The sequence below is a fragment of the Armigeres subalbatus genome, chromosome 1 (genome assembly GCF_024139115.2).
Source record: "Armigeres subalbatus isolate Guangzhou_Male chromosome 1, GZ_Asu_2, whole genome shotgun sequence".
Taxonomy (NCBI): domain Eukaryota; kingdom Metazoa; phylum Arthropoda; class Insecta; order Diptera; family Culicidae; genus Armigeres; species Armigeres subalbatus.
The window spans coordinates 234051630-234076482 of record NC_085139.1 but is presented as its reverse complement, the minus strand read 5'-3'; the positions used below and the strand labels follow the sequence as shown (position 1 = coordinate 234076482).

Below are 24853 nucleotides of genomic sequence, written 5' to 3'. Positions count from 1 at the left end.
CGGAGATATCTCTACGACGAACCACACAGCATGATACATACCATCATTTTTCGATTTTTTTAAGGAGTTAGTTCCTTTTCTTAAATTATTGAAGGTTTTATATTGTTTTCATAGCATTCATCTAGAAGCAGGGTCTATACAAATTTGAAACACAAAAATATTCCTTGATTTTCACAGAAATTGGATTTTACGGATTATTCCGAAAGATTTTTTTTCATGGATTCCCGGAGAAGTTTTTACAAGAATTAACATTGCAATTCCCGCGGAAATTTCTGAAAGACAACAGGAATGTCTGTAAAATATTCCGTCTTGAATTTAGGATAAGTTAGAATTTCCGGAAACTTTTGTGCTGACATTCGCCATCGGATTTCTGTTAAAATTTCCGTTTGAACTACTGGAGAATGTTTTCATAAGAATTGAAGTGTTTTCCGCACAATTTCTGTAAAAATAATCCTTGAGATTTCCACAAGGCTTTCCACAGAAATTTAACTTCTGTTGAAATTTCGGAAAAAAAATCCTCAGAGTTTTCCAAAGCTATTTCTGCATCAAATTCAAGATGTTGGATCACATTTTACGAACTTGAGCAACTTTGTTAGGTTCTGAATTATTTCTCTTTGGATATAAATCAAAATAATTATCATATTTTTATATGAATTCAAATGATTTGTATACAGATTTTTTTTTTAAATACGAATTTACATTATTTTATTGTAATTATCAACAATCACAACAAGGCTGCAACCTTCATTTTCTCTATAAATCGGAGACAAGCCAGCCTAGGATTGAAAGTCTCCTTAATAAAGATTAAAAAAATGTAAAAAATCAGTTTTATTATATGAAACGTACTGGAAGAGAAAACGTTCAGTAAATTGTAATAACAAAAATTGATATTTTTCGCGTAGTTGGCGTGAATTGGATTTCAGTCGGCGCAGATTTGACACCGGTCGAAACTTAGGTAAGGTTATAACTGAGCCCTGGTAATTTTTTTAGTAGCATCGGTTCATGGGCAACCGAGATCAGGGGCTCGAGTGGCAAATGGTAAATGGGCACTGTATGTATTTAAATTTGATATTATTAAAAATGTTATTATTAATTATTAAAAATCACTCTACCTAGTTACGGTGAAGATGGGCACGGCCAGCAGTGGTAGTCCTCATGTTCTTGTAATCATAATCATTCAATATCATTCAAGATAAGGATTTGAAAAAACAAAATGATACATGTCACTAGTGAGCTGAGTCGCATTTGCATTGTCACTGTCACTGTGTAACTCGTAGTAGATTGGAAACATTAGTTACACAGTGACAATGCAAATGCAACTCAGCTTCATACATACTTCATACAAAAGTCACTATGTGGTCACCTTTTCTGCATCTGAAAGTCACTATTTGGTCACTTTTTTTGTCATCGTTGGTCACTAAGTCACTATTTTGAACGGCATTTATCGCTACCAGCCTTGTATAAGTTACTGCAACTAGCACTGTAACTCCTTCAATGGTGGAATTTAAACATCGATATATTAGGCAGATATATGTATAAAAAAACCTTCGCACTAAAAGTCCACCATACAATACATCTTGGAATTCAGCCTCTGGAATGAGTTATAGACAAACTACTAAATGATCGAACGCAGATTACTAAATGATCGAAAACATCCTTGCTAGTGGCATAATTTTGGTTAGAGTTTCAATATATGAAAATTTACAACGATAAATGTGCTCAAGCACAGCATATTATGCTAAGGTTTGAGCCATACACCTTATGTGAACAATGAACAAAAATGACTGTACGATCAAAGTGCGGCCAGAGAGGCAGTTTTATTTTTAACTAATTTTATTTGCTAATTATCTAATACATGCATTCATCTCGTAGACTAGGTGTTCCGTGTTTTCTTAACACTATCATCCTTATTTGCTATGTTATTTTTTAGTTATTATTAATACATGTCAATTGCCTCTGGCAGTTAGAATTACAATGTTTTCAACTTAAACTAAACTTAACCTATTTTATACTAAGGGTACAAGGAGTTAATCGTTGCAATAGAAGATTGCAACGATTTTTGTCTAAAATTGGCAATTATGTTGTTGGATATTTGTTGCATGTCTCAATATTAGCAATTATATGAAGTTCATTTTTACTATACCTGGGAGGCAACTTCAGAATCATTTTCAAAATTTTATTTCGAATACTCTGAAGTTCCTTCTTTCTGGTATTGCAGCAACTACTTCATATTGGCGCAGCATACAACATGGCAGGTCTAAAAATTTGTTTGTAAATCAAAAGTTTGTTCTTAAACCAAAGTTTTGATTTTCTGTTAATAAGTGGATATAGACTCATAATATATTTGTTACATTTGGCTTGAAAGCCTTCAATGTGATTTTTAAAAGTTAATTTTTGATCTAGCAGAAGTCCTAAATATTTAGCTTCGCTAGACCAATTAATTGGAACCCCATTCATAGTGACAATATGTCTGCTAGAAGGTTTCAAATAAGAAGCTCTCAGCTTATGTGGGAAAATTATAAGCTGAGTTTTGGAAGCATTCGGGGAAATTTTCCATTTTTGCAAGTAAGTGGAGAAAATATCCAAACTTTTTTGCAATCTACTACAAATGACACGAAGGCTACGCCCTTTGGCTGAGAGACCTGTGTCATCTGCAAACAAAGATTTTTGACACCCTGGTATGCTGCCTTGGGGGACACCAGCTCTTACAGGTAATCTATCAGATTTAGAATTCTGATAGTTTACCTGCAGTGAGCGATCTGATAAATAACTTTGGATCAGTTTAATAATGTACAGAGGAAAATTAAAATTCATCAATTTTACAATCAAACCTTCATGCCAAATACTGTCAAATGCTTTCTCTATATCAAGAATAGCAACTCCAGTCGAGTATCCTTCAGATTTGATAGGCCAAATTAAATTCGTAACCATTAATAACTGATGAGTGACTGAATGCCCATGGCGAAAACCAGATGCTCATCAGCAAAAATAGAATTGTCATTAATATGAACCACCATTCTATTTAAAATAATCTTTTCAAACAGTTTGCTTATTGAAGAAAGCAAACTGATTGGGCGATAACTAGAAGCCTCAGCTGAATTTTTGTCCGGCTTCAAAATAGGAACAACTTTGGCGTTTTTCCATTTATCTGGGAAGTATGCCAATTGAAAACATTTGTTAAATAAATTAACCAAAAAGGATAAAGAGCTCTCAGGAAGTTTTTTGATAAGTATGTAGAAAATACCATCATCACCCGGCGCTTTCATATTTTTAAATTTTCTAGTAATAGATCTCACTTCATCCAAACTAGCTCCAAACGAAGGGTGAAAACTTTCCTTTGATTGAGAATGTCTTCGAACCTCCGCGTGCCCTGATCCTCAATTGGACTAGTAAGACCTAGATTAGAATTATGGACACTCTCGAACTGCTGAGCAAGTTTTTGAGCCTTTTCGCCATTCGTTAATAAAATTTTATTTCCCTCTTCAAGCGCTGGAATTTGGGTTTTTTTAAGAATTTTCGTTAATTTCCAAAAGGGTTTTGAACTGGGATCCAACTTCGAGACATTATTCTCAAAGTTGGTATTTCTTAGAATAGCGAAACGTTTTTTAATTTCATTTTGCAAATCTCGCCAAATAACTTTCAACGCGGGATCGCGAGTTCTTTGATATTGCCTTCGCCTCTCATTTTTAAGACGGATCAGTAGCTGAAGATCGTCGTCAATAATAATGGAGTTGAATTTAATTTCACATTAAGGAATTTCAATGCCTCTGGCTTCGACAATTAAATTTGTCAAAGATACGAGAGCATTATTAATATCACTTTTGGTATCGAGAGGAATATCAACATCAAAATTCCTATCAATATACGTTTTATATAAATCCCAATCAGCCCTATGATAATTGAAAGTAGAGCTGATTGGATTATAAAGGGCTTCTTGTGAGATTTAAAATGTCACAGGAAGGTGATCAGAGTCAAAGTCAGCATGAGTTACCAATTGGCCACACAGCTGACTTGAATCCGTTAAAACCAAATCAATTGTCGAAGGATTTCGAGTGGATGAAAAACAAGTTGGGCCATTGGGATATTGAATAGTATAATATCCCGCAGAACAATCTTCAAATAAAATGTTGCCGTTGGAATTGCTTTGAGCATTATTCCATGAACGGTGTTTGGCATTGAAGTCACCAATGAATTATTGGCAGTGGCTGATTTTCTACTCGCCGCAGCCACATCCAGGCGCTATAGTATATGTACAAAATAGCCAGCAAGAGTTAACCGCCAGAAATTTGTATTGCGAAAGACATCTAACGCTGGTTTTCTCAAAATTAGGAACTTTTCATGAAAAACTATTTGGTATCGGTTATGAGGGATGGTGTCCGCTACTACGCATACCAAATATTTTTTCGATTAAAGTGCTTAATTTTGAGAAATCGAACCTTAGATGCCTTTCGCCATACTGATTTCAGAAAGTTAACTCCTAGTGTGCCGCTGTAAGCACGCTCAAAGCAGTCGATTCATTACGAAGAATTTTGATTTGTTGCGAGTCAGAATTTGAAGATCAGCTTTCAACAAATTCTTTTGCTGCCCATTGCATTGAAAAGGCAAATAGGCTGCAATGAAGGAAAATTGACCAAAATTTGTTTCAATAGAAACTCCCAAGGTTTCAAAAACTTTGGTTTCGAACGAAGAAAATAATGTATGTTTGATACGTCTATTAATGACAATGGCGACCCCACCACAGGCGCTGTCATGACGATCATTTCTGTAGATAATATAATTTGGATCTCTTTTAATGGAGAGCCCGGGCTTTAAATAAGTTTCTGTTATAATGGCAATATGCACATTATGAACTGTTAGGAAGTTGAATAATTCATCTTCCTTACCCTTTAGAGAGCGGGCATTCCAATTTAGAATTTTCACACAATTATTTAGATCCATTAAAACGGAGTCCGATAACAATTTTTTGTGTGTACTTTATACCAACCTGAACAGCTTCTGGTATGGTATTTGCTTTGAACATTGCATCAATCATGTGATGCAATTGTTCAGTTAAAAAATCAAAATCGGAAGCAGTCATGCTACCTGAATCGGCAACATGACCGTTATTTTCCGTTGGGACATGGGTATAAACCTCATTTTGAGAAGAGAAATTTTGTCTACCAGCAGCGATGTTTGCATGCGTAGGAAACATTGGAAAAATTGGAATTTACTGAAGTGCTTGCTACCCGTTGACGAGCGGCAAAATTTGTTTGTGAATTGTGGTGGGTATGAATTTCTCGACCGGTAACTGGTTTCGAAATTTGAGCGTTTGAAAAATTTCTACCCGTCGAATCTGGGATCCGATTGGCCCCCACAATTTGCGCACTTAAATTTATTGGATTCTTCTCTCACAGGACATGCGTCCTTGGCGTGAGAGGTTCCACCACAAATCATGCATTTAGCATCCATGTGACAATGTTTGGTTCCATGACCCCACTTTTGGCACTTACGGCACTGGGTGGGGTTTTGGAAATTTCCCCCAGGCCTTTTCCAAACTTTTCATATTATTTAGTTCACTTTTGTTAAAATGAACTAAATAAAATTCTTGAGAAATGCCCCTCTGGGAAGTACCAGAGTGGGATTTCTTTTTCATCTTAATTACTTGGACTGGTGAAAATCCAACTAATTGAGAAATTTCAATTTTAATCTCATCCAGTGATTTATCATCACTGGGGAGACCTTTCAAGACGACTTTGAACAATCGCTCAGTTTTGTCGTCGTATGTGAAGTATGGCGCTTCTCAGTTAAATAGTGAAGAAGACGTTTGCGATCGTCAAAGGATCCCGGCAAAACGCGGCAGTCACCCTTCCTAGCAATCTTAAATGAAACCTTGATCCCCTGAAGGTTACTCAAAATCTCATTCCGGAAGCCAGAAAACTCGGCAACAGATACCACAATTGGCGGAATCCTTTGCTTTTTCGCATGAATCGAATCACCTGGGCTAGAGGTATATTCGATTTGCTCAATTTCATCATTAATCAAATCGAACTGATTGCTCAGTTCGATAGGAGAAGAATTATTTCCGATATTAGAGTTAGAAGGAATATCTGAATTCTCCAGCTTCCTCCAATTTTTCCGCGCTTTGGCAGGACGGTCTTGAAACCTTGTTTCTTTGAAGGAAGTGGAGAACTCAGAGACTCCCCCTTCCTCTTGTTTTTATTAATGCTCATTGCTGAGCGTGGATACGTGACCTTCTAAGAGGTTTTTTCCCAGAACGGTGTCCCTGCAGGATTACCACCGCTTGTCGGAATTTTACTTCCGCAAACGGGTCCAACGTAAAACGAAGGCACGGGTCCTTGCAAAGATCGTAACGGGATCAGTGGGTACAAATAGCGCTAAGAAGCACCGTTGAAATTAAAATAGCTTCGGGTAGTATTAAAAACTTCCTTCCGCAAAGAGAGAAAGAACCGTACAGCACGAAAGCACGATGCGGTCTGCCAGAGAGGCAGTAATGTGTAGTAGTACTTACCGTTTAGTGAGAGGAGGTGCAATGGGAAGAAATAGGCGATTAAAAGGAAAACCGGAGATTGTGCGGTTAGGAATGCAATCATATGACATCCTACTGTAAACTGTTATCAGTTTATTGTTGTAGATTGCATTAGATCTTAAATGGGCTTTCGGATAGAACAGAAACGATGTCCTCTTATAGGGATAATTATTTTTATTTAGACTGATGATTATGTGGAATTGTCCTAGATATTAGTAAAATAATCAATCTTATGTATTGTGCCGCAAGATACAGTTTAGGACAATGCTTTAACACATCTCCAACGTTTGGAGTTCATTATTGTAATCGAGATTCAATTTCAATGCTTGGCAGGCAGCGAAATGGTTCATACTTCCAGCGGATCACAATTTGCCAAATGGGTTCATTTTTCTTCACTTTGAGGGAAAATAAACGATTATTGACTCTCTTATTAGCCCAATCCCGAGTCGATGTTGTCTTGGCTGCAGTCCAGTATACATACAATAGAAACCATTCGATAGCTCATATTAAAATAAATCTTTCCACTGAACCAGTGAACAAGCATATAACTATAATTCCCTTGGCAAAGAGTTCGTACGGGAATATGCAACATTCTTCATGATCAGGCTATGACTCTAGTTCAACGTTTGATATTCGGTCTTAAATGTTTCAATCGTGTTACAACTCGACTATTAAAACTAACTTTAAACGACAAATAAATCGTTTTTCCAGCAACTTTCATCTCTCGCTGAACGGCAGACTGGAAGCCATCGAGTTCGCATTCCCTTCATGACTTCATGCCACACAAAGCTTCATTTTCCCTGGAAATGATCAACGCCGACTTCCCAGCCGGCAGCATACCCACATTCGTCGACAGTAAGGCACCAAGTCACGAGACAATCCCCATTCTCCACGTCCGCCACCGCAACATCCGTCGACATCGCAGCGAAAACGGGTGACAATCGTCAGTATTCTACTATCATCGTCGAGAATTGTTTCCTCCATCATCATCCGCAACTGCGTCTGTACTGGAGGATGAAGGGGGGAGGGTCACTTATTCGAGAGTAGAAGGCCAGATATCTAGGGAAAATGGTAAAGATGAAAACCTTAAATAATGTGAAAAATACCGAATCACTTTCCTAGTCAAATATTCGACGATGGGATAAAAAGCGCATTTTATAGTGCCCCTTTGTAGACACCAATATTTTTATAGCAATAATTTTAGAATAAGCGATCATTGAATAAGCGGGATACATCGAACTTATGTGGTGCATTTTGGACTATCGTCCTCTACTAATACCTACTTTTCCACTCTTCACCATCATAACAATGATGATGCCGAACGACGATAATCTGGAGAACAAATAGTCGTTCATTTTTATTGTTCTGAAATCGGTTTTCGTCTCTGCATATAGCAGCATACACCAAGTTATGGGTCCACCGTTTGTTTACACATAGTTACACACATGTACGTATGTAGCTCGATATGCCTTCTATTTCCACGATTTCCACCCTTCGGATTGGACACCACTTGTCCAGCTCAACCAGTCTCCATTAAACATGTGGATGTTTGGCGCTTGCGACGACCCGCGCAGTTAGTGTGGTGAATGGGGAAGGTCGATGGAGTATAAGTGCCAATTCAAACAGTTGATTTATTATTAATTTGATAAGTCATTGTTTGAGGAAAATATAATCATCCACAACAATAAAAAATGAGAGCTTCAACTACAAAAAAAGCAAAGGAAAAGATCAATAATACCAATAATACCTTGCGAAATATGTCACAGTTAATCCACCCTCTCCTATGTCGTAGGTACTTATTGTATAAAGAATCTGATAATTTAGGGATTATTCGTAAGGAAATTCTTCCGAATTTCAACGAGATTTCTGCAAGCAAGGATGTTTCGTATGTTATGGCTTCTTAAGTTTCACTTTGCCCAGCTCAACAAGTAACGGTTTTTGCATTTGAAGTTTATCGATAAATCTCGGGTACTTATTCAAAAGGACGTATGTGATTTTGTAAACAAAGATTCAAACGTCGATTTGTCCGATCTGATGGCACTCCCACGCAAACCAACACCACCACCAGGTAGCCGAAGCCTCCCCCTATCTGTCTATGGTAATGGTTTGCGTGGGAGTGCCATCAGATCGGACAAATCGACGTTTGAATCTTTGTTTACAAAATCACATACGTCCTTTTGAATAAGTACCCGAGAAATATTGTCCAAATCTGAAGTTTTTTTTATTTGTGAAGTTTTTACAACTACCGGTATTTTACCAGTATTACCGGTATTGACTCCAGCAAATATCTAATACAGTCCCATCCCGATTTTGGCAACACCCGTTTTTGTCTACCCCCGATTTTGGCAACACCCGTTTTTGGCAACATTTTCTTCCCGATTTTGGCAACAATCTCGAAAATATTTTATTTTTACTTTTTAGAGCTAAAACCTTTTAATAAATATGTAGAAGGATAAACAAAACCAAAAGTGAATATCATTAAGGTTTATATGCGTATTATGGGCTTTGTACGAATAGTGGGCACTTTCACTGAAATAATGAATCACCACTCGTATCACCGCTCATTGCAAACAATTTCTATTGAAACTATTCTTCTCTTTTTATCCACGTTTTCCAAGTCCCTATTCACACTACCCTAATATACCCAGCCCACCGTAGAATGTCATATTTTTTGCATTCTCACTGATTTTGTCGTCGACAAGCTGACTCACACCGTTGTACATAGTACAACATCTATTAGGCGAAGCCCGCTGTTTACATCACGATGCAACCGATACTGCATGAGTGATCCAGGAGCAAGCAAACCCCAATAGTTTTAATTGCTCACGAGCAGGCATTGGAAAAAATCAGATCAAGAGAAAAAATCGGGTTAATCTAAGTCAGCTTGATGCACTGCCGCGGGGCAAGTTATGAGCTTCCTAAAATCTTTGAAATTGGACGTTCGATTATTCATACAAATTTTTTCACCAATGGAAGTCTATTAAGTGAAGCTTGGTAATACAACATTGAGCGTCGTTACGGTGCGCTATTAGAAGAAGCCATTCAAGAAAGCGGGGTACTAATGCAAAAATCGTTGCTTACATGGATACCTCACTATGGCTTGGCTTGTTAGACGGTGTTGCTCATTGTTTATCACAGCAACAATTGCTCCTACCGTGGGGCATCGAAATCCGTACACTTAGGCACCTTATTATATGAAAAAGTCATTAGAAAATAGAAATCGAATGCAAATAAAACATTTGTCATTGACACAGGAGCATGAAGGCTTCTACTTTTGAAGTGTTTCGCATTTAATCATTAAAAACTACGAAAAACGTGATAAAATAATGAATAAAATCAACTACTCCTGACTCGAAATCCGTCCACCGTGGACGGATTTCGAATCAAAGGATCAAAATCCGTACAGCTATTTTTAAACTAAATATTTAAATTGAAGCAGTCTGATTGACTAAACTACCACTGTAAATAGTTCGATACGCACCTTGAGAAGCGATCCCTACGATTTGTATTCCGCTTATCTTATGTAATGACTCGCAATTAGCAATTAAAACACAGATACTTTTGGTGCAATTATGCTCTACCCAAAAACAAAATGGCGGCGAAAACTCCGCGTTTGGTGGGTGGCGATTTGTTTTTGATTTTTATTGTTTTAATTTCAAAGCCTTCTTTCCATTTCTATGCCCTAAAAGCTTACTGCCAAGTATCTGAACAGGATAAGATAAATTATTTCTACATTAATTACCTTTAACCCCCTTTAATTTATTGATATCTTACGAGGTGGACGGATTTCGGTGCTGTACGGATTTCGGTCCCGCACGGTACTCGTTGTTTGACATCCATTTGAGCGAGATAGTTCACTCATTGGCTACGATCATAGATCAATGCTCACTCACACTTCCAATGCCTGCTTTCGAGTGTTCCTTTTTGTGATGGCGAAGTATCAGAAGTGGAGTACCTCCTGTGAAGTTTCCATGAGATCGCTGGTGTAATTCTAGCTGCTTCGATAGGCGAGTGATGCGTCACATGTGGTTTTATTATTATTTATTCAGCCTAACGCCGGAGTGGCCTCTGCGGTACATAACAGTCATCTCCGTCCATAGCTGTACGTTACCAGTCACGCAGTCTACGGAGGGTCCGTAAATCGTCTTCCACCTGATCGATCCACCTTGATCGCTGCACACCTCGCCTTCTTGTGCCTGTCGGATCGTTGTAGAGAACCATTTTTATTCCAAGTGCGCGATCTTGTGTCCACCACTACCACCACCAACGGTTTAATGAGGGGGTCTGTTTGGTACAGCGGCGATTTTTTTTTCGTTCGGAGTGTTTTTAGAGTCCAAAGTACGTACGCTTTCCTGCCACGTTGCGTCTCCGAATTTGTCTGCTGGTATCGTTATCGGAGGTCAAGTGAGCCCAAGTACACGAATTCTTCAACAACCTTGATTTTGTCGCCATTGATACAAGCTCGTGATGAATGGCCGTTGTCTTCTCTTGAGCCTACTTCGTCTTCAACGTGTTTATGACTAGTCCGATCTGCTTTGCTTCCCTCTTCAGTCTGATGTAGGATTCTTCCATCTTTTCAAAGTTATAATAATGAAAGTAGTGCATGGAGAACTGTAGTCCAGTGTAGTTAATCCATACTCACACTACATTGAATTCGCCGACCAATGTGCAGAATGCAGATTTCCGTTAGGGGTCGTACACATATTACGTAAGCACTTATGGGAGGAGGGGGGTCTATCGTTTTCTTACGCACTATGTAAATAAAAATCATTTGTATGAAAAAAATCTTACATGGGGGGAGGGGGGTCGAAAATCCCATAAAAATTGCTTACGTAATTAGTGTACGACCCCTTACCATTTTTTGAGACAATGGCATGTCTTATGCCTTGCGTTCATTTTTTCCATAATGTCAGCAAAAATTGGGCACAGACTTTTACTCTTAATCACACCGACCACAAGAAAATTTGCATACAATAGAAACGTTTTTTATCACCACAATTTTTTGTAAGGACGTGGCCGACGCTATTGTTAATTTCAAATATTATTTATTATTCAATTTGTATTATGAAATTGGCTAATTAGTTACATTATCGTTTGATTACCATTCTTGAGTTTGTTTCAATTTTGTTTGAATTACAATCTCCGAGTTATGAATAATATCGCAAAAATGTCAATTATGATGCACGTGCATCACTTAAACACACTCCACATACTTTGTTGTACATTTTCTAAGTATTTAGCATCAATCATGCAAACAAAAAAAAATTGAAATTTTGTATGAAATATTTTTCCCGTTTTTGGCAACATCCCCATTTTGGCAACATTAAAATCCGGTCGTGTTGCCAAAATCGGGAAGGGACTGTACTGGTATTTGTCAAAATTAGCAAATACCGACCACCCTACACCACACGCTCATCGACGCTTCATCTCGCTAGAAATGAGTTCCTGAGAAACAATGAAAACAGATTTTCCTTTGACTTGAAAATTGCTTGCTTCCGTCTCATTGAATCAAAATTCAAGACTATGTGTGGTTATACATAGTGAATATATTAAGTGAATATATAAGTAATATGGTTCATGTACTTTGAGAGCAATCTTCTTCTTACTCTTCTTATTAAAATTACACCCCACTGGGACATTGCCGCCTCACAGCTTTGTGTTCTTTCAGCGCTTCCACAGTTATTAATGGCGTGGTTTCGAAGCCAAGTTACCAGTTTTGCATTTGTAGGCTAACACGATGATATTTTTATGTCTAGACCGAACCGGGAGTCGGACCCAGCCACCTTCAGCATGGTCTTGTTTTGTAGCCGCGCATTTTACCGTACGTCTAAAGAAGATCCCAAAACTACTGTACTGACCCCATTCAATGAATACCGAACTGATGCCATTATTTCAAATACCGAAGCAATACCTCTTGTGTAATGATGTAATGCATAATGATCCAAACGCGTCGTATAAGGAACTCCTTTGTAACAAAATGCGCGAGAGATGAAGTCAATAAAAGTTAAAACACAAAATCGAATTGAGAATCAAACCTTGGGATTTGCAATTTTCCGATTCTGCTCACATTTTTTCCCAGAATATGTGGGTAGTATACCGGGGACTGTTATAAATAAAATACAGTTCAAACATTGTGTTTCTGAAAGTGTAAAGTGGCTTCAATAAAGCCCTTACACCAACCTGAAGTGTACAATGCAATTTATTGGGAGTTATTTGAAAGATATTACGTGTGCTGCTTGAAGAATGGCAATAGCAATAACGAAAAATTTGTACTCAAGGAAATATCATAACGACATCTTTTTAATGCCGTCATTCAAGATTGGTTGCAACTTGCGACTTGAAAGCAAGAAACATATTTTCAAACTGATTTTCAGTTGACGTGTGCTTGTACTAAGCAAATAAGATTTAACCAATTAGAATAAATTTTTCAGAATATGTAGCGTGTGCGTCCAATATCGTACGCCTCCCTAGGTGCGCAGCACACTTTTATTATGGGCGTGTTGGACTTTAAATGCCCATTCCCCAAGAACTCACGCGTGGTAGATACCCAATGCTGGAAGCATCGAGCGAGGATACACGCACGTGCCAACTACACCATGGCATGCACCCGATGGCAGACTGCCATTGGAAGTTCAATCATTGTTAAGTTGTAGAGACAAGCTCGTGACGAGAATTCTTTCTGTTTGATTAATTTTGACGAGTGCGTGAGTGCGTGGACGTTGGGAAATAACGGGCAGCGGCAGCAGGTTCTTGATGTTGCCCCATGTGTATAATTACTTGAATTACAATAAAATTTGTGTTTCGTATGAAGTTATAGTACGCAAAATCGTAAACACATACCGCTCGCCATGCATAGCGAATCGGGTGTAGATCGCCAATGTGTTTCTCTCCATGAGTGTCGTACGGCTGAACCTATTTAGCATTTCTATTAAGGTGGTCTTCCTAAGCCTAGGAGTAAGATTCCTCGACTAAAAACCTTAAATATTATGGACGATTCTAATCAAGCGGAACTTGAAACACGACGAAATCAACTCCTGATAAATCACGAGCGATTCGAGTCATTCGTTTGAATCAAGGCCTCTAGTTTTTTCGGGCCCATATTGATGAGTTCAGCTCCGATACCATCCTTACCAGCTGCTTTATTGGTCTTTAGCTGTTGAATGGCATCCTTAACCTTCCTCAAGGTGGGGACTGGTTGGCTTCCATCGTCCGCTGAACTGACGTAGTCATCTCCTCCGCTGCCTTGACTTTCACTGTCTGTACTCTCAGCGCCATTTAAATGTTCCTCGTAGTGCTGCATCCACCTTTCGATCACCACACGTTCGTCCGTCAAGATGCTCCCATCCTTATCCTTGCACATCTCGGCTCGCGGCACGAAGCATTTGCAGGATGCGTTGAGCTTCTGATATAACTTGCGTTTTTCTTGAGAAAGCCACAACTGTTCCAACTCCTCGCACTCCGCTTCTTCCAGGCGGCATTTCTTCTCCTGAAAAAGGCGGATCTGCTGTCTCCTGTCTTCTTGGATGCGGTGAAATCAATTAGTCGTATACTATGTTCGCACTCAGAGCCGGATTTATGGGGGGGGCCGGGGGGGGGGGGCGTGGCCCCGGGCCCCCACAATTCTTATGTACCAAAACCAACCTTTTTTGTACATTTTGGGGCCCCCACAACCTGTTGGCCCCGGGGCCCCCTTCCGGCTAAATCCGGCCCTGTTCGCACTACAGCCTGAATAACATGTTATTCAAATTATCGACAAAAGAAAGCTCATCAAGATAGCCGAATAAAATGTTACAAGGCCCTAGTGAAAACATAGTCGTAGGCCGTTTTCGTTCGTCAGTCGGTGAGCGTCGGTCCAAACTCCTCCTCTTGGCCAGCCTGAGCGTTCAAATCGCCTATGATGATTTTGACTTGGGCGGCTGTCGTACTCACGTTCCAGCTGCGCGTAGAATGCGTCCTTATCATCATCAGTGCTTCTGGAGTGTGGACTATGAACGTTGATTATGCTGAAGTTGAAGAACCGGCCTTTGATCCATTATCTCATTGATCGACCACCACCCGATCACGCGCCTTGGCATGTCGCCCATCACTATGAAAGCTGTTCCCAGCTCGTGTGTGTTGCCGCAGCTCTGGTAGATGGTATGATTACCTCTAAACCTTCACACCGTTGATCCCTTCCAATAAACATCCTTCAGTTTTCGATGCCGAGTCCACGGTCCTTGAGCACATCGGCGAGTATGCGTCTGCTCCCGAAGAAGTTAAGAGATTTGCAGTTCCACGAACCGAGTTTCCAACCGCTAGTCCTTTTTCGTCGCAGTGGTCTTCGCCGATGGTTCCGGTCCGTATTCTCTTGTTGATTGTTCGTTGCGTTAGTTTTTTAAAAGGCTGGTTTGTAGAGCCTATTCTCATTTTCTTCTAAAACAGTCAAACATATAAAAATCCTTCTGCCGAGTAAATGCATTGTTTTAAAGAAGAGATCATATCGAGAACTATCGATCAAGCGATACAGTGCGTGTTTTAGTCGTCAGCGAAATGATAAATTATCTATCTGGTGTTCGGTGGCTCATGCGCATGTATTGTGCGGTCGAAACAAGCGCTCAATAGTTTGCATTAGTCATCGATTAAGCGAGTGCAGTGCGTGTTTTAGTCGTCGCGAAGAAGTTAAGATATCGAATCAGTCTTCGAGAAAATACGTAAGACACGCGTTGCTTTTCCGTTTTTGTATCATCATGAATATGGCGTCGTTCAAATGAAATAATTAGTTGCAAGGCGATTTCCAATATATTTCCTTCCCAACTAACATACTATTCCTTCCCAGTGCGCTTATGGAGATGCAGAGGATTCCTTGGTCTCTTGTAGCAATGAGTGTCGAACTAATTTCGAAATCATATACTCCCCTGCCTTAAGCCAAGCAAATATCTGACTTGAAAAAAGGAATCCTCTCTTGCTTCCTGCCGGGCGAATGCGTCCTATCAAAAAGGGACATATCTTCCCGAACAAATGTATTATTTAAAAGGGGGATTCATATCCTCACCTTCCTGCTGCCAGGAAAATGAACCATTTTGAAAAAGGAAAACATCTTGACTTGCCGTAAATCGAGCAAATGTCTAAAATGAAAAAAGGAATCATATCCCTTCTTCACTTCTGCCGGATAGATGCATCCCTTTAAAAAAAGGATCATATCTTGCCTTAAACCAAGCAAATGCCCAAATTGAAAGAAGGCATCACATTCTCTCTTGCCTTCTACCGGGGAAATGCATCCTTTCAAAAAAGGGATCAAATCTTCCCTTGCCTTAAGCCGAACAAATGTCTGACTTGAAAGAAGGGATCATATCTCCCTTGCCTTAAACCGAGCAAATGCCCAAAATGAAAGAAGGAATCATATTCCATCTTGCCTTCTGCCGTACAAATGCATCAATTGAAAGAGGGAATCATGTATACCCTTTCCTTGAATTGAGTTAATGCCCAAATTGAAAGAAGGAATCATATTCTTTCTCTTGTCTTCTGCAGGGCAAATATATTTTGTGGAATGAGGGATCATATCTCTCTGCCTTAAACCGAGCAAATATCTGACTTGAATAAACTTGAATAAACGAAGTAAATTTCTGTACTGAAGGAATCATATCGTCTCTTGTTTCCTGCCGAGGAAATGCATCCTGTTAAAAAAGGGATCATATCTTCCCGAGCAAATGTTACTTGAAAAAGGGATTCATATCCACATCTTTCCTACTGCCAGGTAAATGCATCATTGGAAAGAAGGGATCATATATTCCCTTGCCTCAAACTGAGCAAATGCATGAATTGAAAGAAGTAATCATATTCTTTCTTGCCTACTACCGAGCAAAAGAACCATTTTGAAAAAAGGAATATATCTTTGCTTGCCTTAAATTGAGCAAATGCCTGAATTGAAAGGAGGAACCATATCCTCTCTTGCCTTCTGCTGAGGAAATGCATTCTTTCAAAGAAGGGATCATTTATTCCTTGCCTCGACCTTGTAAATGTCCAAATGGAAAAATGGGATCATAATTTCTTTTGTCTTCTGCTGGGGAACACCATTCTTTGAAAGAAGCAATCATACTGTCTCTTGCTTTAACCGATTCAATACGGATGGGGCATATATGACCCAAGACAAAAATCAGCTGTCAAAAATCGTTTTAAGATATAGAGCCTTTCTTGCTTCAGCAAAAAAGTTCAAAACTAACTACTCCAGGAAAAATATTGCACAGGTCAGGTTAAAGGCACTACGATGATCTAGAGCATCCAAACTATCCTTGAGTTGTAATTTTGATGTTCTTAGGAATCAACACCAATCCTCCCGCAGAATGGTAGTCCGAAGCACCTTCTTTCCCCGCAAAAATATCCACAAGGCCACATGGAGATCACCTAATCAAGAAACGGAAAACCAAATCGACCACGTTCTAATCGACGGTAAATTCTTCTCCGACATCACGAACGTCCTCACTTACCGCAGTGCGAATATTGAATCCGACCACTACCTCGTTACAGTATGCCTGCGCTCAAAACTCTCGACGGTGTACAACACGCGTCGAAGTCGGACGCCGCGGCTTAACATTGGGCGGCTACAATACGGTAGGCTAGCCCACGAATACGCGCAGCAGCTGGCACGTGGCACTTTCAACGGAAGAGCAGCTAGGCGCAGCGTCTCTTGAAAATGGCTGGAGAGATATTCGATCCGCCATTGGTAGCACCGCAACCGCTGCACTTGGAACGGTGCCCCCGGATCAGAGAAACGACTGGTATGACGGCGAATGTGAGCAGTTAGTACAAGAGAAGAATGCAGCATGGGCGAGATTGCTGCAATACCGCACGAGGGCGAACGAGGCACGATATGAACAGGCGCGGAACAGACAAAACTCGATTATCCGGAGGAAAAAGCGTCAGCAGGAAGATCGAGACCGTGAAGAGATGGAGCAACTGTACCGCGCTAATAACACACGAAAGTTCTATGAGAAGTTGAACCGTTCACATAAGGGCTACGTGCCACAGCCTGATATGTGTAAGGACATAAACGGGAACCTTCTTACGAACGAGCCTGAGGTGATCCAAAGGTGGCGGCAGCACTACGAAGAGCACCTGAATGGCGATGTGGCAGACGAAGATGGCGGTATGGTGATGGACCTGGGGGAACGCGCGCAGGACATAATTCTACCGGCTCCGGATCTCCAAGAAATCCAGGAGGAGATTGGCCGGCTGAAGAACAACAAAGCCCCTGGGGTTGACCAACTACCAGGAGAGCTATTTAAACACGGTGGTGAAGCACTGGCTAGAGCGCTGCACTGGGTCATTACCAAGATTTGGGAGGAGGAAGTTTTGCCGCAGGAGTGGATGGAAGGTGTCGTGTGTCCCATCTACAAAAAGGGGGATAAGCTGGATTGTAGCAACTACCGCGCAATCACATTGCTGAACGCCGCCTACAAGGTACTCTCCCAAATTTTATACCAATTGCAAGGGAGTTCGTGATGCAGTACTAGCTGGGTTTTATGGGCGAACGCTCCACCACGGACCAGGTGTTCGCCATTCGCCAAGTACTGCAGAAATGCCGCGAATACAACGTGCCCACTGCCCACACATCATCTATTCATCGACTTCAAAGCCGCATATGATACAATCGATCGAGACCAGCTATGGCAGCTAATGCACGAACACGGATTTCCGGATAAACTGACACGGTTGATCAAAGCGACGATGGATCGGGTGATGTGCGTAGTTCGAGTTTCAGGGGCATTCTCGAGTCCCTTCGAAACCCGCAGAGGGTTACGGCAAGGTGATGGTCTTTCGTGTCTGCTATTCAACATCGCTTTGGAAGGGGTAATACGAAGAGCAAAGATTTACACGAGTGGTACAATTTTCAATAAGTCCGTCCAGCTATTTGGCTTCGCCGACGACATAGATATTATGGCACGTAACTTTGAGAAGATGAAGGAAGCCTACATCAGACTGAAGAGGGAAGCCAAGCGGATCGGACTAGTCATCATCACGTCGAAGACGAAGTACATGATAGGAAGAGGTTCAAGAGAAGACAATGTGAGCCACCCACCGCGAGTTGGCATCGGTGGTGACGAAATCGAGGTGGTAGAAGAATTTGTGTACTTGGGCTCACTGGTGACTGCCGAAAATGATACCAGCAGAGAAATTCGGAGACGTATAGTGGCTGGAAATCGTACATACTTTGGACTCCGCAAGACGCTCCGATCGAATAGAGTTCGCCGCCGTACCAAACTGACAATCTACAAAACGCTCATTAGACCGGTAGTCCTCTACGGACACGAGACCTGGACAATGCTCGTAGAGGACCAACGCGCACTCGGAGTTTTCGAAAGGAAAGTGCTGCGTACCATCTATGGTGGGGTGCAGATGGCGGACGGTACGTGGAGGAGGCGAATGAACCACGAGTTGCAAGAGCTTCTGGGAGAACCATCCATCGTTCACACCGCGAAAATCGGACGACTGCGGTGGGCCGGGACGGTAGCCAGAATGTCGGACAGTAACCCGGTGAAAATGGTTCTCGACAACGATCCGACCGGTACAAGAAGGCGAGGTGCGCAGCGGGCAAGGTGGATCGATCAGGTGGAAGATGTCTTGCGGACCCTCCGTAGACTGCGTGGTTGGCGACGTGTAGCCATGAACCGAGCCGAATGAAGAAGACTCTTATGTACAGGCCACTTCGGCCTTAGTCTGAATAAATAAATAATAAATTTATTTTGAAAAAAATATGTTTTTAATCAAAAAACGGCTATAACTTGATAAATAAACGAGGTCCATGGGTCTTCAACAAAAAGATGTGTCTTTAGAAGTTCTAAATGTGGTCCATACAAAGTATCCCTCAAAAATCAATAAGGTACACTGGGGGAAGTGGAAAAGGAAAAATCGATAGTGCATGTTTCAATTAATGTAAAACCAATTTGAATGATCTAAATCCATTCAATCAAAATGGGCTATAAAAAACAGTCAATTTTGCACCAACTGTGCGGTAATTCATATTATTTTAGTTGCTTGAAATTGATGGAAAAAGATTTAAAAATTGGGAGTTGTTTTTCCACTTAACCCAATGGAATGGGGTAAGTGGAAAACCCATGTTACATTGACCTTCAATTGTGATGAGTAGTTACATATAAATAAAATCAAAATGGTAATTGCTCTGAGTATCTTTTGCTCAATAATTTCATTGGCTCGGAGTAGGTCCCCAAGGAATTCTCGTAATAGCTAGTGGAGGGCTGGTTTTGCCTTCTCGAACATTAAACGTACGTAAAATCTATAGGTTCGCCCCAAAGATGAACTTTTTATAGCAAAACAGGGGCTTACAGGGTTATAAAATAATCAACTTAGTTTAACGAATTGAAGTGATGTCTGTGTGTGCGTGTTTGTATGTAAGTGCGCAAAACACGTACAAAATTATCTCCTATTTTTAAACACTTGTTCATAACCAATTTGTTCGCAAAAAAAATTGCATTCAACTGCAAAACTTGCTATAAATATAAATGAATTATGGAATATATTCACCTACCGGTGCTATTTTTTCTTCTTCATATTTTATTTTCATATGTAAAACATGTGAAAGGCATTGATACCGATAGGTAGATTAATCAGGCGTTTTCGTATGTACATTAGTCCAATTACCACTGAAATCACAATAATAACAAAGAAGGAACATATTAAGATTCACAGCTATCAAAATAAACCCTGGAGGGAAGGAAAAATGTGCGTGATCAGAACATTTTCCACTTCCCCAGCCAGGGGTAAGTGTAAAATCTTTGAATTATTTTCTTTCATGGTACAAACCACTACAAATTGAATGGGATTAGTTTAATTGTATTGTTATAGTCACCTGTGATATAAATTCACTTGAAAAAGGGACAATTGGTGCAAATAAGATTTGATTTTATGAATGGAAAAATCAACTTCTCGCGAAACCTAAAATGACAGTTCAAGCGTTAACCATGTTAGTGTATGTATTATACAAATTTTAATATAGTATTAGTGTGGGCATCAAAGTATATTGTTGCACAATGTTATGGTGTGGTAAAAACTGTAAAGTATGTACAATTCCAATTTTTCGAGTCGATTTTTACACTTACCCCCTTTTTCCACTTCCCCCAGTGTACCTTACATAAAAATATAATTTAAAAAAAAACGGTTTTCGTAAGGAAATAAACGTTAGATCGATCAAAGTAGGCTGAACTAGAGAGCGCATTTTCTCGGTTCACCGGTTCATTCATACTGAATGTTTACATACGCGTTGAGACTGCCATGTCTTTTATGTGCCATGCTAAACATCAAACAGAAAATCAGGCTACTATGCATATTAAAGGAAGTAGCTTGGTTTTCTGTTGGATATGTAGAGTTAAAAGTACGTCACTTCTGAAGTATAGCCTTTGTTACAAGCCTACCATGTTTTGATTAGATTTTTTTCAATATCGCCAGTGGGAAAAATCGAAGATGACCAATGGTTAGCTACTGAAATGTTTTTATTACTATTACGTTAAAAGCAAATCTTCATAAAGTGGGAAAATCTCAGTGGTTTGCATTAAAGTTCGAAATGTTAAGAAAGGCAAGAAATAGAAAAAAGAGCATTTCTTGAACGCAACAAACTTGACTTTAAGTAGGTACACCGGGAGAAATTCCGGAACGGAAAACCTAGAAACGGCGCAAATCTTCATCAAGCACGAGATCAAAGTTGTAAAAAGGGGTGGGTAGGAGTTGAAAATTGTCTTTTTCGGCATTATGTAATTTGTATATGAACTATGTACTGTACCGCTCACAAAAAAACCAACTCTTCCGCTCATTTTTGGTCGCAACGGAAAATACGCGCCAGATAGTCGCTTAAGAAAAACATACCTCCAGATAAAAAGCTACTTCGATATTTTTTAAAATTTGGCCGCCACGTGGTGCATCCTAGCGGTGAATGCTTGGATAGCACGTGCTATTTGTACTGCGGAGAAAATTTTCACATCTATGAGAGCTTTGGAAAATTATCACAAAAGTTGTCATTTTGTTGCAAGGCACAATAACGTCAAAAAAATCATACGTTCTGTCGACCAGCCTACTTTGATCGATCTAACGTTTATTTCCTTACGAAAACCGTTTTTTTAAATATATTTTCATGTATTGATTTTTGAGGGATACTTTGTATGGACCATTCATCTAAAGGCACATCTTTTTGTTGAAGACCTACACACTTATTATTTTTTACCGGGATCTCAGCAAAATGGTCAACTTTCACCGAGATTAGCACAGCCGTGCCCCAGCAAACATGTTTTTTGCCGAGATTTCTGTCAAAATAACTGGAAATCAGCAAATAATTTGCCGAAAATCAGCTAACAAACATCATTTTTGCCGGAATATCAGTTTTTTATTTTGCTGGCGCACACACTTAGTTTTTATTTCTGCAGCTCGTCAAAAATCCGCACAGCCGTGCGCCAGCAAAATAAAAAACTGATATTTCAGCAAAAATGGCGTTTGTTAGCTGATTTTCGGCAAAATATTTGCTGATTTTCAGCAATTTTGACAGAAATCTTGGCAAAAAACATGTTGATTGAAATAAAACGCTTTAAACAAGAAACGCTCTCTCAGTTTTCCCACCATAAACGCAGAAAAGTGCGAGCTTTCGAATAGAACCAAAAGATTGAAAATCGGTTTGCTCCATTCTGAAATATACGCATATGAAAAAAACATGTTTTTCATATAAAAACTCGAATAACTTTTTTGTTATAAGAAATAGATCCATGGTTCAAAAGTCCTAAAAGTGCTTGGAACAAAGTTTATGCGAGAAATTAATGTATAAAAAGTTAAGTGAAGAATACCGATTTTTAGGGACCGCCCTAACGTATTTGTTGAAAAAGCTCATAACTTGTGAACCATAAGTGATAGAAAAATGGTTTTTTCGGCAAAGTTGCTCAAAATTAATTGCTCTACAACTTTGTGGAACATTGCACAAGTCTTTACCGAAAAAATAAAAAGTTGATGTTATGAACTTCTGAAATATAGGTACCACCCTAATTTCACTACATGGAAAAAAATCGTCAAAAAATATGACTTTTTTTTCTCAATGACACTATATATCTAAAACTAATAGTTTTGGCGCAAACATTTTTGTCTTGCTAGATTCGACACTGGGATCATTGTGCATTGTCTCCGAGAAGTGATTTTCATGTATTTCTTTAATTCGAAAACCATTTAAAATATGATGTAAAAGCAACAATAATTTTAAAAAAAATTAACATATGTTGCATTAAACCCGAAATTGATAACTATACAACTATTATGCCAAATGATAACGGCCAAATGATGTTATGCCAAACGACTTTATGCCAAATGGGTTGATTTCCGTTTTGAAGTTCTTCTTTATCGGTAAATTTTACTCATATTGAATTTGGTAAATCGAAATATTCTACATTTGAAATGAAAACATACGTACTTCAGCTGATTTAGCATAAACCAATTAGGACCCCCAGAAACATAATAAACTAGCAAACTACAGGAAACTATATGAGGTGGATAAGACAACCGTAAGAGAATTGTGAAAATCGCTTAGAAGACGTCCGGGAACCTGCTGTTTGAAATCATGATTCTAATGATTTCTTGATCGCAGTATTCGACATGTTAACCAAGAACCTGTACTTCCCAACATGCAATTAGGTTCAGGTTCCATAAAAATGCTTGCACGCTTAGGGAAGATCAATTAATTACGTAACGCAAAAATTGGACTTTTTCAACCCCCCTCCCCCCTATGTCATTTATTTAATATGACGGATGAGATATAATTTACGTAAAAGGTTTAGTCACAAGATGAATCATCGCACAAATGTACCGTGCATCTCCAAATACTGATTAGTTTTCAAAATCCCTACCCATCGTTTCTTCTGGGGGGCCCATTTTTGCCTGAAAAATACTCATGGGGGTATTCAGATATCGTATTAACTGAGTATTTAAACTTATCTGAACATGCAATCATGCAAACATGCAAGTGACTTCAACGCCGCCAAAGCTAGATTTTCTTTCTAACTTTTGATCAAATAATCTCGGAATTTTCCCAATCAAACAAGAAACACCAGTAACAAGTCAATTTTAGAGGTCGAGAGCTACAAACGCAACACATGAGCATCGCGAATACAATTTTTATTCTGATTTTGTCGTCCATTTATTCTTCTACAGTGAACTCTCCCTTACTCGATATTGAAGGGACCATCGAGTTAGGGAGGTATCGAGATACGGAAGTAAATTGAGAAGTGAGATGTTCAGAGTGAGTAGTAAAAAGCGAGAACTGGGAAGTAAGAAATGAGATGTTCGAAATGAGTACAGAGTAGTGAGAAGTGAGTACTGAGAAACGGGAGTGAGTATTAAGTAGTGTGATCTGTGCAGTAATATGTGAGAAGTGGGAAGTGAGACATGAGAAGTGAGGAGTGAGAAGTGATGGTTGCAAAGTGAGGATAGTGTGATATGAGTAGTTAGATATACCGAATCCAGGGTTGAGCAATGAGAGATGATAATTGGGTAGTGAGAAGTGAGATGTTACGTAGTGAGAAGTGAGTGAAGGGACATAAGACATATAGAAGAAGGAAGACACAAGATGAAGATGATTGAATTTCTCACTGCATACTTTTAACTTCTCACTTCTCACTATTCATTTCTCACTTCTCACTTTACACATCTCACTTCTCACTCCATACTTCTCATTTCACTTTTCACTTCTCACTTATACCTTCTTATATCTCACTTCTGACTTCTCATTTCTCGCTTTTTACTTTTGCTTCTATTATATAATTTTTCTTTCTTGCTTTTCACTTCTCACTTCTCACGTCTCGCTTCTCATTTTTCACTTCTTCTAATTTCTTTAAATATCTCACTGCTCACTATAAACTTTTCACTCGTCACTATTTATTTCTCACTTCTCACTTCACACATCTCACTTCTCACTCCATACTTCTCATTTTTCCTGTTTCACTTTTCACTTATACATTTTCATATCTCACTTCTGACTTCTCATTTCTCACTTACCACTTTTTGAGTTTATCACTTCTAACTTCTCACTTTTCATTTTTCAATCGCTCCTAATCACTTCTTACTTCGCACTCCTCATTTCTCACTTCTCTTCACTTCTAACTTCTCATTTCTCACTTCTTCGCTTATCACTTTTCACTTCTAACTTCTTATTATATCGTGCATGTAACTGTTTCAGACAACATCGAGTTAGCGAGGTAAAAATACATTGGAAAATTACTTCGACTTAGAGAATATCGAGTAAGGGAGATATCGACTTACGGAGGGAACGCAGTATGCTAGATTCAAGGGACTTTGAATTTCATCGAGTAA

The 24853-nt window shown here is 39.4% G+C and overlaps 1 protein-coding gene and 1 long non-coding RNA gene across 2 annotated transcripts in view; one reads left to right on the top strand and one right to left on the bottom strand.

Annotated features, from left to right (window-relative positions):
• The window catches only part of LOC134205894 (chaoptin), a 554999-nt gene that overhangs the window by 290690 nt on the left and 239456 nt on the right, over window positions 1–24853 (top strand). The gene's annotated exons all lie outside the window — the stretch shown is intronic.
• The window catches only part of LOC134205891 (uncharacterized), a 112787-nt gene continuing 94655 nt past the window's right edge, over window positions 6722–24853 (bottom strand). The window contains exon 4 of the long non-coding RNA XR_009978225.1: window positions 6722–7585. This is a non-coding gene — a long non-coding RNA (uncharacterized LOC134205891). The remainder of the gene's footprint in view (window positions 7586–24853) is intronic.